Genomic DNA, 13292 nt, shown 5'->3' with positions numbered 1-13292 from the left:
GCTGCCCTTCGAGCCCTAGCGCATGCAATAACAGTAGCTTCTTTTTCTCTAGAGACAATCCATCCTGTTCAACAGTCTTTACATAGTTTTTCCAATATTCCTTCTATTCTGGCCACAAAACACTAAGCTGACCAGGATTGAGGAAAATAAATTCTGGAGGGTGCACTGTCATTCCTTGCATTCCTTAAGACAATTTTCTCCCGAAGTTGAGAAGAAAAAAAAATGTTTTTGACACTTCCTTCTAGCACTGTGTTGCTTGTGGTAAAACATTCACATCTTTTTAAAAACATTTTTTTTCATGTAGTGTGAAGAAGAAGAACTTCAAGATGAATGTGGATCTCTGCTTGGCCTCTTCTTTTAATATATTCAAAATGGTGGCACATTTTCTCCAATGTTTTTAGGTCTTTTCTTCTAATCTTTTCTTGAAAGTTGTATCTGTACTTCAATAGAGGGATACTTTGCCTGCACCCCCAGCAAACACTTAAAAACTCTTAATTGCACTTTTGCTTTCAGTCACATAAAGCTGCGCCTTACGTTGGCTCCACTTGTTTCAGGATCAGCCTGGAGGGAGCTTCCAACAACACCAGCCTGGTGAGCCTGTTGCATGGGTCCAGTAACGGTAGTTGGCCTTGTCGCCAAATGTAGTATTCTGCCTCAAATTACACACGCAGCCAGTGATAAGATTTATGCTCCTTTAATTGTTGAGCCAACGACCCTGCGCTCCCTCCGCCATCCACCATCAACCGTCTCTCATTCGAGCCCCTCTACACTCATTCCATCATGTCACACACCAACATTCCATATCACTCGTGCTGCACATTCTAACATACCACTCACACCGGAGCGGAGTGCAGGTAATAAACAAGGATACTACAGCAAGCATACCGTAATTGGAGTCTTTCTCACCCTGCCAAACAACTACAAAATGATGCCGAACTTTAGCTGGAATTACTATGCAAATGAAGTTTAGCATCTTTCTGACACATTATTAATGATCTAGGTAGAAATAAAACTTACTTGCTATTGAACCCAATAGGAGAAGATCAATGGGTTAGTCATTTTGAATCAGCTTTTGGTCAGTGGCATGAGTGTAACTAGTTTGCTGTCTCACCAGTGGATAGAAAAGAACAAGCCTGGCATCTAGAAGTGGACAAGGAAAGCATTTTCAATATCATCCAGGGATTTAGCAGGTCCAGGACCCAATAGATTGGCCAATGCAGTCTTTAGGGATAATCTTGCTGCCTGGTCTGCGCTCCTGACCATTTACTTTAGGCAGATTATAAAAGCCCAGATATTGCCTGCGTCCTGGCATACTGCCTTCCTTATTCCTATATTTAAGAAAGGTAACCGCAATGGTCCAAAAAACGACAGGCCGATCTCCATCTTAGATGCTGACAGCAAAGTCTTTGCGGCCTTTTTGTTACAGCATTTTGTGGCCTGGGCGGGCAAGACAGGATGAATGAAAAAGTGGCAGAGCGGTTTTAGAAAAAGACACAGTACCAATTTAAACGGTTTGCTGCAGGGTTATGTTCAAAAGCTTGCATGGAGTGGCAGGGTGAATGCTATTCGTGTAGCCACCATAGATTTAACCTCAGCATTCGATAAGGTCAACAGAAATCTACTATGGCGAAAGGTGGCCAGCAGGGACATCCTACTGAGGTTAATAGTCGCTCTACATTTTGAATCAAACATCAAGGTTAGAATGAACTACAATGGAGAGTTGTCAGGAAAAATTCCAACTTATTCAGGAGTTAGACAGGGTTGCATTCTTGCACCCTGTCGTTTCAACATATATGACTCACATGTAGGCGAGTCGTTGGCCAAAGCTGCTTTTGCATCCTCCATGAAATTGCATTAATACCCAGTGAGGCTCAAAAAGGCTCTCACCTGGGTTTGAGTAGTGGGAGTCTCCCAGTCATGTACATCCTGTACTTTACTGGGGAGAGGTTGGATTTGACCACCTCCTACCTCATGACCAAGATACGTGACTTTCCCCTCAGCTATCTGGCCTTTGGTGGCCTTGATAATGAGGTTAGCCCTTTTCAAGGCCTGCAACACCTTATCCAGATTTGTCAAATGCTCTTCCCAGGTGGAACTGTAGATGACAAAATGCGCATTTTTCACCAATACACAGTACCCTTACTGTCAACTGTTTGTACCCATGTAGATATGTACTACTGACCTGTTTGTCCATTTGTTCACTTTGTGTTTGACGCCTGTTGTCTACTTTCAGTAGCGGCAGTAGTGATTGTATTACGTTTGTTTATCAATACCACTATGCAAGAACAGGATCTTGCCTCTGTTTTGTTCTGATTATGCAAATTATGATTGCTTGTGTTCGTTGTCTTTAACATGATGTTCAGAATGTAAAAAATAGAAACTCAAGTTCTATCCAAATATAACATTTTTCGAAACCTCTATGGTGTGACTCAATACAACTGATTGTGCTGTATCTTGGAATGAACTAGAAGGGAGGAGAGGGTCTTTAGTAATTTTGTTCTCAACCCATTCATTTTTGTTCTAGTAACGCAAGCCTTCCTGGGCAGAATAGGGTTGTATCCACCAGGAGCCCTTCTATATATCTGGTGTCAGCAGTGGTCGAAGTGTATGAATAGAAGTAGTGGAGCTATGTTCCCTGCTGGCCTGTCCCTGCTCCCCACAAACCACATTGCCACAACCCCTTCCACACACAATACACCCCTCCAAACACTTGCACCTGATGTTTAAGGGAACTTTCAGTGCAGTGCACTGAAAGTGAAGGTTTCAACTTCTTTCTACACTTTTATTTTAAAAGAAAACCATTCCGGAACGGTTTATTTTTAAAATAAAAGTATAGGATCTGTACAAGGGAATTAAAAAAAGTATAGGAGCACCGCTCCCGACCGCTCCCGCTCACTTCGACCACTGGGTGTCAGTGAGAACAGAGAGGCATACTGCCGGAGCAAAGACCTGCAGACCCTCTGCTGCTCTGTCATCAGATCTGGAGAGAGATGTACTCCCTCCACTGAGCCATCCTGAGGGTTGCTATGCAGCAAATCAGGAAGGGGATCACTATCATCACCTTCTTGCTTTGAAGCTAGCAAGAGACATGAGACCTGCGCTCGCCTATGGAAAGGCTTAAGCCTGTTGACATGGAATACTTGAGGGGCTACCCCAGAGACTCCCATGTCAACCAGATAATTGACTTCGCCCATCTTGGAGATTATCCTGAAGGGTCCAGTCCATTTGTCTGCCAAAGCTCGAGGTTTGGTAGGCTCCATCACAAGGATCTCCTGGCCTAGAGTCCAATCCACTTGCAAGGCTATAAGGTCATGCCAGTACTTATTCAAATCCTGGCTGGCCTTGAGATTTGCTGTTGCCTGACCCATCATCTGTGTCATCCTCCGTCTGAGGCCTAACACATAGTCCCCTACTTGCTTGGCAGGACCTGGAGGGGTGGCTTCCAAACCTTCTCTGATCAAGGCAAGGGGTGTAACGCTTACCTGGTTCCCACGGGGGCGCTGATCTAGTCTGGATTACTGCGGCCTCTTATAGCGTGATGCGCAGGACCCGGAACACCGATTGGACAGGACCTCAAAATCGTGCTTCCTTGGCCCGTAGGAATATCCTTCTTATGGTTTGGAAGGTTGAACTCTCCATCCTGCTTCTGGTGCAGGGGCGCGCGTTCATCCAGTTACTTCACTGGTTTTCAGAATGGCGCTGGCAAAATCCACTTGACTTTCCTGAGCGATGCGCCGTAAGTATGAAAGTTCAAAGTTCAAGTGAGGCCCCCTTTATGCTGTCTTTCTCACCTGTGATCTGTCCTTTATTTCAGGTGCAGAATGAAGGCGATGTGTCGAGGGGTTAACCTGCCGAGGTGAGTAGTAATGTGGGCGATCCCTCTAGATGTCCTTATCATTCCTCTGAAATGTCTCTAGTCCTTTCCCCATAGGGGCCGGGGTACAGTACCTGCCAACGGGGCGGCGCCGACCCGAAATGTGGAAGAAAAGCCAGTAAGTATTATGGCTGTTAATCAGGCTTTCCTTCTGTGTGTCCTTCTGCTCACCTTTTGTTTCTTCCTCTCTCCCCTGGGTGCAGAGATGTGGCATCCGATGTTGACAGCCGCGATGGAGCCGGGAGATGTCTTGAGGACAGGACAGGTGAGTGAAGCGTGGCGCTGCAGCGAGCAACACGATGCTTTTAAATTGAAGTCTTCCTTCAGGGATGCTGGTGAGAAGATTCCGGATGCAGGTAAGGAGCTTGAAATAATCCTTGGTTTTCACCTTTCTCTTCTCTTCCTTCCTTGCAGGTCTTCCAGGTTCAAGACAGGCGTGGCTGTAGTCCAGGAGCAGGAGCAGACACGGTGAGCGTTAAGCTGCAGGAAGCAGAACAACGCGAAGCATGAGCTGCTGTCTGGGCGTGGCTTAAATAGCCTCCAAAGAAGTCCCAGGTATGTATCCTTCCCCAACTAGGTATGTATCCTTCCCTGGCCACGCCCGAGTGAAAAAATAGTCCCTATGAAAAAATAGTCCCTTTCAGGTCTCAGGGAGGCCTGAAGCGTGCAGCATGGTCTGCATCAGGTAAGTGCACAAAACACCTCCCTTTATGAGCCTGGCGCCTATGGCGCCAGGACTGATGTCCAACATGAGCCTGGCGCCAAAGGCGCCAGGACTGAGTCCAAAGAGTCCCTATAAGGGGCCGCTGGGCTTTTACCCAAGGGCATGATGCCTGCTTCCGGGGGTGCTGGGCCTGGCCTGATGCTCCGGGGGTAGGCATCATGACAAGGGGCCCCCTCATGGGATGTCCAAAGAATAACTCAAAGGGGCTAAAACCAACACCCTCTTGAGGCACCTCTCTGTAAGCGAACATCAGGCATGGCAGGAGGAGGTTCCATTTCCTCCTTATGGGCTCTTCCAAAGCGCCTAGCATGCCCTTGATCCCCATTGGTCTGGGGATGTTAAGAGCTGGAGAACTTGTAGGTTACCCCGCACTCTTTCCACATGGTTTTCATGTAACTAGACATGAAGTTAGATCCTCTGTCAGAGACAACCTCCTTAGGCAATCCAACCCGGGTAAAACTGCCCAGGAGAGCCCTGGCAACCACCTTGGCAATAACAGTCCGAAGGGGTATAGCCTCAGGGTACCTGGTGGCATGATCAACCAAGACCAGGATGAAACGATGCCCACCTAAAGTGGAAGGGTCAAGGGGACTGACAATGTTGATGCCCACCCGCTCAAACGGTGTGCCCACCACTGGCAACTGCTGCAGTGGGGCAATGACACTGCCTCCACTCTTGTCAGACAGCTGACAAGTTGGGCAGGTCCTGCAGTTGGACTCCACTTCTACTCCCATTCGGGGCCAGTAGAAATGGGCAGAGAGCCTCTTCCTAGTCTTCTTGGTACCAAGATGACCAGCTAAGGGCACCTCATGCACCAACTGCAGCAGGAAGGGCCTGTAAACCTGGGGTACCACCAACCTCTTGAGGGCACCAGGTTCAGGCTTAGTGGGCTCACTAATAAGGAGCTCACCCTCCCAATAGATCCGGAATGTCCTAGGTACTTCTCCTTGTGCCTGGGACAGGGCCTGTTTCCTCAGACCCTTGAGAGAGTGGTATGCTCTCTGACATTTACAGAAGTCTGCCTGGGACAGCGCCCCTTCAGCCAACAGGCATTGAAGGTCGGGGTGGTCCTCTGGGTTGAGCACTTCTCCGGCAGGAGGGTCTTCTGCCTCTTCTCCATCATGAGTTCAGTTTGGGTTTTTCACTGGACCCAGACTGCCCGGAGCATGGATCCCAAGGGTGCTGTAGGAACAGCAGGAAGAGAAGCGGCGACCTCCACAGAGGTGGTCTTCTTGTTCTTCCATCTTCTTGCCTTAGGCCTCACCTTTGGCTTGGGTACCTGACTCACAGCCAGACCCTCTGCACCTGTGACCTAGTGACTGCAGCAGCAGTTATGGGGAGACCATCAGAGATCAACCCCAACTCTACTAGATCATTTTCCAACAGAATGTTAGCAGGGACATTGTCCTGAACCAGGACAGGAAACTTTTCTGTCTTGTCTCCAATCATGAGTGTGACTAAGGCTACAGGCGATAATTTGGGAGGCCCACCAGCTAACCTGGTGGTTATCAGAGGAGAACCTACATAGTCCTCCGGCTTGAGCAGGGTCCTGCCCACCACTGTCATGCTCACCCCATTGTCTCTCAAACCAGTAAAAGGCTGGCCATTCAAGAGGACACTTCTCAAAAGCCTACTGGTGTTCTGTGGGATTGTCGCCTGTACTTCTGCATACTGGTCCCAGGCCACAAGGGATAGTAGGGAAATCTCTACCGGAGCACCGAATGTGATTCTTTTTTTTTTCATAATTTTATCAGTTTCCATAACCAACAAACAAAAAACAAAACTTGCAGTACATGTTACAATATTTCAACATTTTACTTATGCCACTCGGTGAATACTGCCTACCCCATTCCCACCCTCCAACTTTCACCTTGTATCCATCAATCCGCCCCATCATGTTCATATGTGCAGCACTCACCCAGTCAACCCAAGACACATTCTCTATTTTCTTTAAATCCCTGAACCTTTTAAGGTATTGGGTAGGTGTCTTGCCAAACTTGGCAATCAAAGCAGACTTCATGCCCTCATACTGAGCCCTTTTTTTCCACACTCAGTTTCAGAATACAGTCATACCCAGTCTGAGGCACTCTGATTAACAAACACTTAGCTCAATCTCTCCTATCAACATCATGAATTGCACAAGCCATTTCAAACGCTTCAATCCATTGGAGGTATCAGAACCCTCCACATAAACACCAACCAAATCTTTCATAAACTTGGTGGCTGGGGACCTGACACTCTCAACTGGTTTTGCTGAAATCTCCACTCTAGCTTTCTCTAGCTGGATTTTCTGACACTCAATGTCCTTGTTCTTAAGTTCAAGGTCTTTATCTTTGAGTTCAAGATCCACTTGTTGTGCCAACTCCTCTTTCTTAAACTCAGCTTCTATTTCCAACTTGCAGTATTCAAAGGTCAATTTCATCCTTAATAACTCATGTTCCAAGGCATTCCCTGAAGAAACATTGCTGGAGGTTGGAACAGAGGCAGCAGGAATGGCGGCATTCCCAGAAACAGAATCAACAGTAACCCCAGGGGCAGGGGCCTCAATGGTTACATCCTCCCCTTCAAGATTCTCACAATCAGTCTGGTAGTCCACAAAGGCAGCTATCAGCTCAGCCCTAGACTTATCTTCAAAATCTAACTCCCTGGCTTCACAAGCACTCTGGAGAGCCTCTAAGCTCATCCTAGTCAATTTACCATTCGCAATAGATTCCATTGCTTGTAATGCAGTTAACTAGCACACAACTAAACCTCAATTTAACAAAGTGCAGATATTTTGTAAGTGGCAAGGTTATATGCTGATTCTTACAACCATAAGCATCCCACCGCTGCCACCAGTGTAAAGACTGGACAGATTGTCTGTACTCCTGCTCTCTATCTGGCAGAGGAGAGACACAGAGGACCCAAGCCAAGATTCTCTATAGAGTAGCGCAGGTCGAGAAATCAAGGCCTAGCTTCTTAGGAGGTGATGCGGGCTGGTTCTTAAGTACACTGTAGCCCCCAAGCACCCACAAAGGAATGTATTAGTGAAAACACAGTCTTTATATAATTAAGGTTCAAGTTTATATACACAATCACAGTAACTCACTTTGTGCTCAGTTAATCTACAATGGCAAATATATACAGATCAGATTTCATAAAACTGCATCAACTGTACTCTGGCCAAATGGCACACAAATCAATTAATAAAGGTAACCGACAATAGACATAGGAGGAAAGCAGTTGGTTAGAACAATTGACAGAAGACTGGCCCCTACCACTAGACACAGTTCTGTGTGGAGATCCCCCCCACCTGGGCAACCTGTAAAATAAAGAATATACTACAGGCCCAATCCATATATTGCTCAATAAGCCTTATCTCCTTCTAAAATGTTTCTACCACCCCATTGTACCTGGAATAGCAGAGTTCCTCAAGGAGGCGTCGAGGGATCCTTCTTGAGTGACTCCCTTTAAAGCAGGATCCACGAAGAAAGTGAACTTGGCGTCGATGATCCTCGATGGAAAGTTCAGTGGCGTCGAGGCAGCAGTTTCGTCCTGGCGGTGCTCGTCGACTACGAGTCGAAGACGTCCTGCGAGGGTGAGGCATGCGGGGCACCTCGATGTCGATAGTTCAGGACCGCAAAGAGTTTGTGAAGAACTTTGGCCCAGCAATGGTGTCGACTCCTATGGCATCTCTACGGTCTTTGGGTGGCGGGAAACCCACCAGCGGATGCTCCTAGGCGTGTCGACGACCTGGCCTTCTCGCGCGGGATAAGGAGGTCAGCAGTGCAGACGAACGCGCCCGGGAATCAAATGTCTTAATCAATGGAGCAGTGTGGCTCCGGTCGTCGATGGCACAGCGTCAAGCGGTCCCCGCATCTTGGCAACTCGGCTTCAACGGGCCTCCAGCGGTTTTAGCAAACCTGCAAACCCTGGTTGACGACGGTGGACGGAATGTCCGGTGCTTCTCTTCGTTCTCCTCGGCGGTCCGCGTCTCCGGTCGGCAGGCTGTGGAGGGTCTTACTTGCAGGGATCTTCTGCGAAGGTTAGCAGTGCTCGATGGTCCCTCGGAGCTCAGGAAGAGGGCGCCTAACCAGGTCCTCTCTCAGATCAGTCCTCGATGAACTCAACAGCTTTCGGATTGGGTGGACGCAAATGCAGCAGCAAATCTTCTTCCAGCTGGGCTTCAAGTATCAACTTCAGCTTCTGAATGAATTCTAGCAGTGAGAGGCCCCCAGATATACTGTTGATCTCCCATTCATTCTGTTGGGTCACACTCAGGCAACCAATCACTCAGAAGGGCATTCAGCACTCAGTCAGCCAATCAGGAATACAGTGCATTCAGACCATTCTCTTGCCTCTCAGGCACTCACAACAAGCAATGTATATTGGGACAAGTACCCAGCCATTCAACACTACACACTGCATTCATACCAGTTTCGGGCAGGGCTGTCTCGATCATTGTGTTTCATACCAGAAACCAGACATCCACAACAAGAAGTGCACATTGGTCACACACTCCATTCACCCAGGTCCCACCCAAAGGATGTACCCATAACATACAGTCACTGGGAAGGCTCCAGCCAGTCTGGCCTGGACTTCACTACAATACCATTTATGGAACTTCCACCCAACAGCCAGTCTGGGGGAAGGGACAGACTCAGGGCTTCCCAGGTCTTTGGGAAAACAAGGTAGCAGGCAAAAGAAAGCAAGAGGTCACAAGGGCCATCTTGTTTCCTATCAGGAATCATTCCAATGGCAGGGCCTGGGTATCCCCAAAATGGAGGATACTCAGAGCACCTGTCAAATTCAGCATGGAGCTGCCACCAGCCCATACCCTGCTCTGTGGGCCACACACAGGTGCCCAAAAACATACACTAGGGGCCCAGGGTGGTACCCCCACCCATGAGTGCCATAAGGGTATCCCATGGGTTTGTACACCAAACCAAATATAGGAAGAGCTGCACTGCCAGGAGTCCCACATGGACTCCTGGGCAGAAAACAATACAGAACACAAATGAAAAAGGACTACAGGACAAGGACAGGGAGGCCCTGTCCCTCCAATGCATTTCCAGCATCACAGCATCGCCTAAACTTAATAACCAATTGCTAACATGGCTCGTCTACGCCGATGACTGTCTGTTGTTTGACATGACACCCTTGGGGCTACAAAAATGTATTGGCGTCTTTGGCATATACGCACAAGATAATAGTTTAGCTATAAAACCAACAAACCAAAGGTGATTCAATGCACCACAAAATGAAAAGGGAATCATTTGCATGGTGGAGCGGAAATCAAAAACTCGAAATAATTTCATTCATTTAGGCTTTCCTATTTTTAGTAGATCAAATAAAGCAGACATTAAAGAGTATCTTTTATTAAAGACCTCAGGTTTGGCAAACCAGATTAGTGAGGTGGATGGGAAGTATGGTCCATTTTCCATTTTACCAACCCTAAAATATTTTGAAGGCAAAATAGTGCCAAAGTTAGTTTATGGTATTGAGTTACAAGATCTCTCCACTCTGAATTTGTTACCAGCATTGGAGGTACTTATCTGGAGAAGATGTTAAAACTCCCAAAATCATTGCCAGGAATAGTAATAAGATGTTAACTGAATGTTTTCTGCTTTTTGACCAGGGAGGTGTGAAATTATCTAATCTTATTCCGAAGAATCCTGAATGCCGAAGCAGATACTCTTTATGGTGACTTAAGGGAAATGATGACCCGTCAGCAAAATGGAGGCTCTCTGCCATTAAATCCTTCATTAAATGATGTGTTGGTATGCTACATGTTGTTGGGTCAATTCGTGAGGCGCTCCACTGTAGAGCAGAAAGCTCTAAAAGGAGTTTGTGAATATGGAACTGAATTAATACAACAGGAGAAATCCATAGTTATTCTTCGTTAATTCCTTTAGCAGACGATCACAATAAGTGGGGCGTCTTAGCTCCTTTTCTATCCATTTGTCCCAGTTGTTGGTTATTAAGGGGTGAATTTCTGAAATTCCGATGGAATCTAAATCCAACTAAACAAATTCTCCTTAGGCATAAGAAGATTGGAATCGATGAGACCTTTGTAGATTTTATAAGGGTGAGAACCTGACAGAAACAATAAAACATTTAGTGCTGGAATGTCCCGTGCACCAACCTATGCAATTAAAATATTGTAAACATGTTTTTCACTCCCTAGATCGTATTATTTATGGGACAGGTGCTTGGGAGGCTCAGATATGATTTCTGTTGTAGGTTTCTTGAGATCATTTAATCTTGCTGTATAGGGAAAATAGTGGAAAACATTCCTGTTTAAGAAATTGTTTTAAAACACTTTTCTTTCTGGCATTGATTGTTTGAATTTTGATAGTTTTAATTTTAATTGTAGTATTATTAGAATGTAAGTGGTGTTTTATTTTTCTGTTAAGGAATGTTGATTTTAAGCTTTTTGTATAAAGAATTAATTTTATATATGTGTTTATTCTGTAGAATGTTAAAGGTTGATTTAACTAACCAAATTACAATAAAGAACATATTGTCACAAGTTTCTCCCCTTCTCACCTGTTTCTCCTTACTTGCGACCTTCTTGGAAGTGACTTCCTTCTTTCGTACTGTCCGAGACTTGTACAGGCCTGGGCGCGGGTGCTCGGATTCCAGCGTGAGTTCTTGTTGCACTCCACTAGGAAGCGTTCTGTATCCAGGACGTGGAACCAGGAGGGAGGTAGTCCAGGCTCCGAAGGAACCGAAGCCTGTAGGACCGAGCACAAGATTAATCCAGGAATGAACCACGGAAGGAAAAAGGGAAGGGAACGAAAGAGTATCAGGAATAGGAGGAGGAAAGCAAAGGAATCATAAAGAGCACAGAGCGGACTTCGACAACACACGTCTAACTACACCAAGCAGTAGCTTTGAGACGCACGGCACCGCAGGGGTGTGGCTCTTTTCTAGGAAGTCGAGCGTAACGCGGAAGGGCTTGTGTACAGAGTTTCGGAACTGTCGGCCATGTTGGTAGAATCACGGAGTTCATACCGCGGTGCATCATGGACCAGGAAGTCCAGAATGGACCAATTCGGCGGTTCATGACACATATATAAATTACTTTACAGGGAAATGAGGCAGGGGTGAGGTGCACCATTTAATGTCCAAAAAGGTGACAAGTGTGGCAAGGTTGCATACTCGCGCCAACTCTGTATTTGCTTTACATTAATGGCCTAATTGCCAAAATCTTGCCGACCCCTACTGATGCTCCAATGTTAGCTGGGGAAAAGCTTCGGGTGCTACTGTTCGCCGATGACACGATTCTTATTTCACTAACACCTAATGGACTAAAAAAACAGCTATATTTCCTTCATGAGCATTGTACCAAAATGGGTTTAGCTATCAATGCCAGCAAAACTGCGTTCATGGTCTGGTCCAGAAAGAGGAAACAACCTACTTGTCAGATAATGTTTGGGATGGATGCAATAGAACAAGTACAGTCATATGATTACCTAGGAGTAAGGTTGGCTAGTTCTTGCAAGTGGGATCATCAATTGAGGAAAGCAGGAGCCTCCATTTTCAGATACTGTGGGGCAATCACCAAATGTTCTTATGAATATGGCGATGGTGTCAGAGCCCCCTCTCTGGAAGCATACAAACTGCAAGCCAGGCAGGCTACCCTTTATGGGGCCATCCTAGGGGCCACACCAACTGCAGCAAACTCTGCGTGATTCAGAATGATTTGTTTTTTAAAAGAAAAGCCTAGGACTAGTACATCGACAATACTGGTCCATGAAGAAACAGGTTTGCTCTATCTTAGTCAAGTTGTGGCCCGAAGACCTGTATTGTATTGGATCAGGCAATGGAGTAGTCCAGGAATGCTCAAGTACAGAGAGGCAGCTACTGATGTACTTGGGCAATTGGGAGGCGCAGCCTTACCATGGGGTGGACATGTTAAAAGAATAATCTGTGATACTGGTCATCTTGATCTCTGGATTCACCCTGAATCTATTATCAGTAATGATAAAGAGATAGTCAAAGGAAGGTGATTTTCATTCTAAATGCCAACGAGTCTTGCTGAGCATAATATCCAGCACATGAACGTTAATGCACTTGCGTGATCCGAATGACACCTGGCCTAGTAGGATCGTTGTCTGTCCTCCCTTTGTTTCCTCCCCCCCTTTGCCTCATCGCGCCTTGAAACACTTGTGTATAGGCGCGTTATAAATGCCATATCATATCATATCATATCAAGTATTTATTGGTAGACTAAACATCTTTTGGGTTATGAACCCTATCTGGGTGTAATGAAGCCAAGATTGATGAGCTCTGTGATGAATCCTGGGATTCAGTCACTTCTCCCGAGGGGGGAGCCTTTCCCTGTAAGGGTAGAGAGGTGAGCCTGTTATGCGATACCCTCCCTAGGGGTAGAGGCAAGCTGGACCTCACCGGGATAGACTCCCCTCTTGATGACAAGGACTCCCGTTTTGAAGAGGAACTCCCTGAGTTACCCACTCACAACCCACCATTAACATCTACAACACCAAGGAGACAAGAAGAACAAGCTACTGTTACTGTGATGTAGAACCATTGTTTCATCGTGAGGAACAGTATTCTTGTAATAATGAGAAGAAGAAGAGTGCCCAAGTAATACAGAACACTCAGGCAACAAAGAGAAAATACTATGAGGCTTTGCGGGGGAACACCCAGCAATGCGTCATTAAAGCAGAAGGAGGAGTCTATTGGAGA

This window comes from Ambystoma mexicanum, chromosome 8, assembly GCF_040938575.1.
Source record: "Ambystoma mexicanum isolate Mex_15411 chromosome 8, UKY_AmexF1_1, whole genome shotgun sequence".
In the NCBI taxonomy this organism is placed as follows: domain Eukaryota; kingdom Metazoa; phylum Chordata; class Amphibia; order Caudata; family Ambystomatidae; genus Ambystoma; species Ambystoma mexicanum.
The sequence above is the reverse complement of the archived record's forward strand: the minus strand, read 5'-3'. Positions refer to the sequence as shown.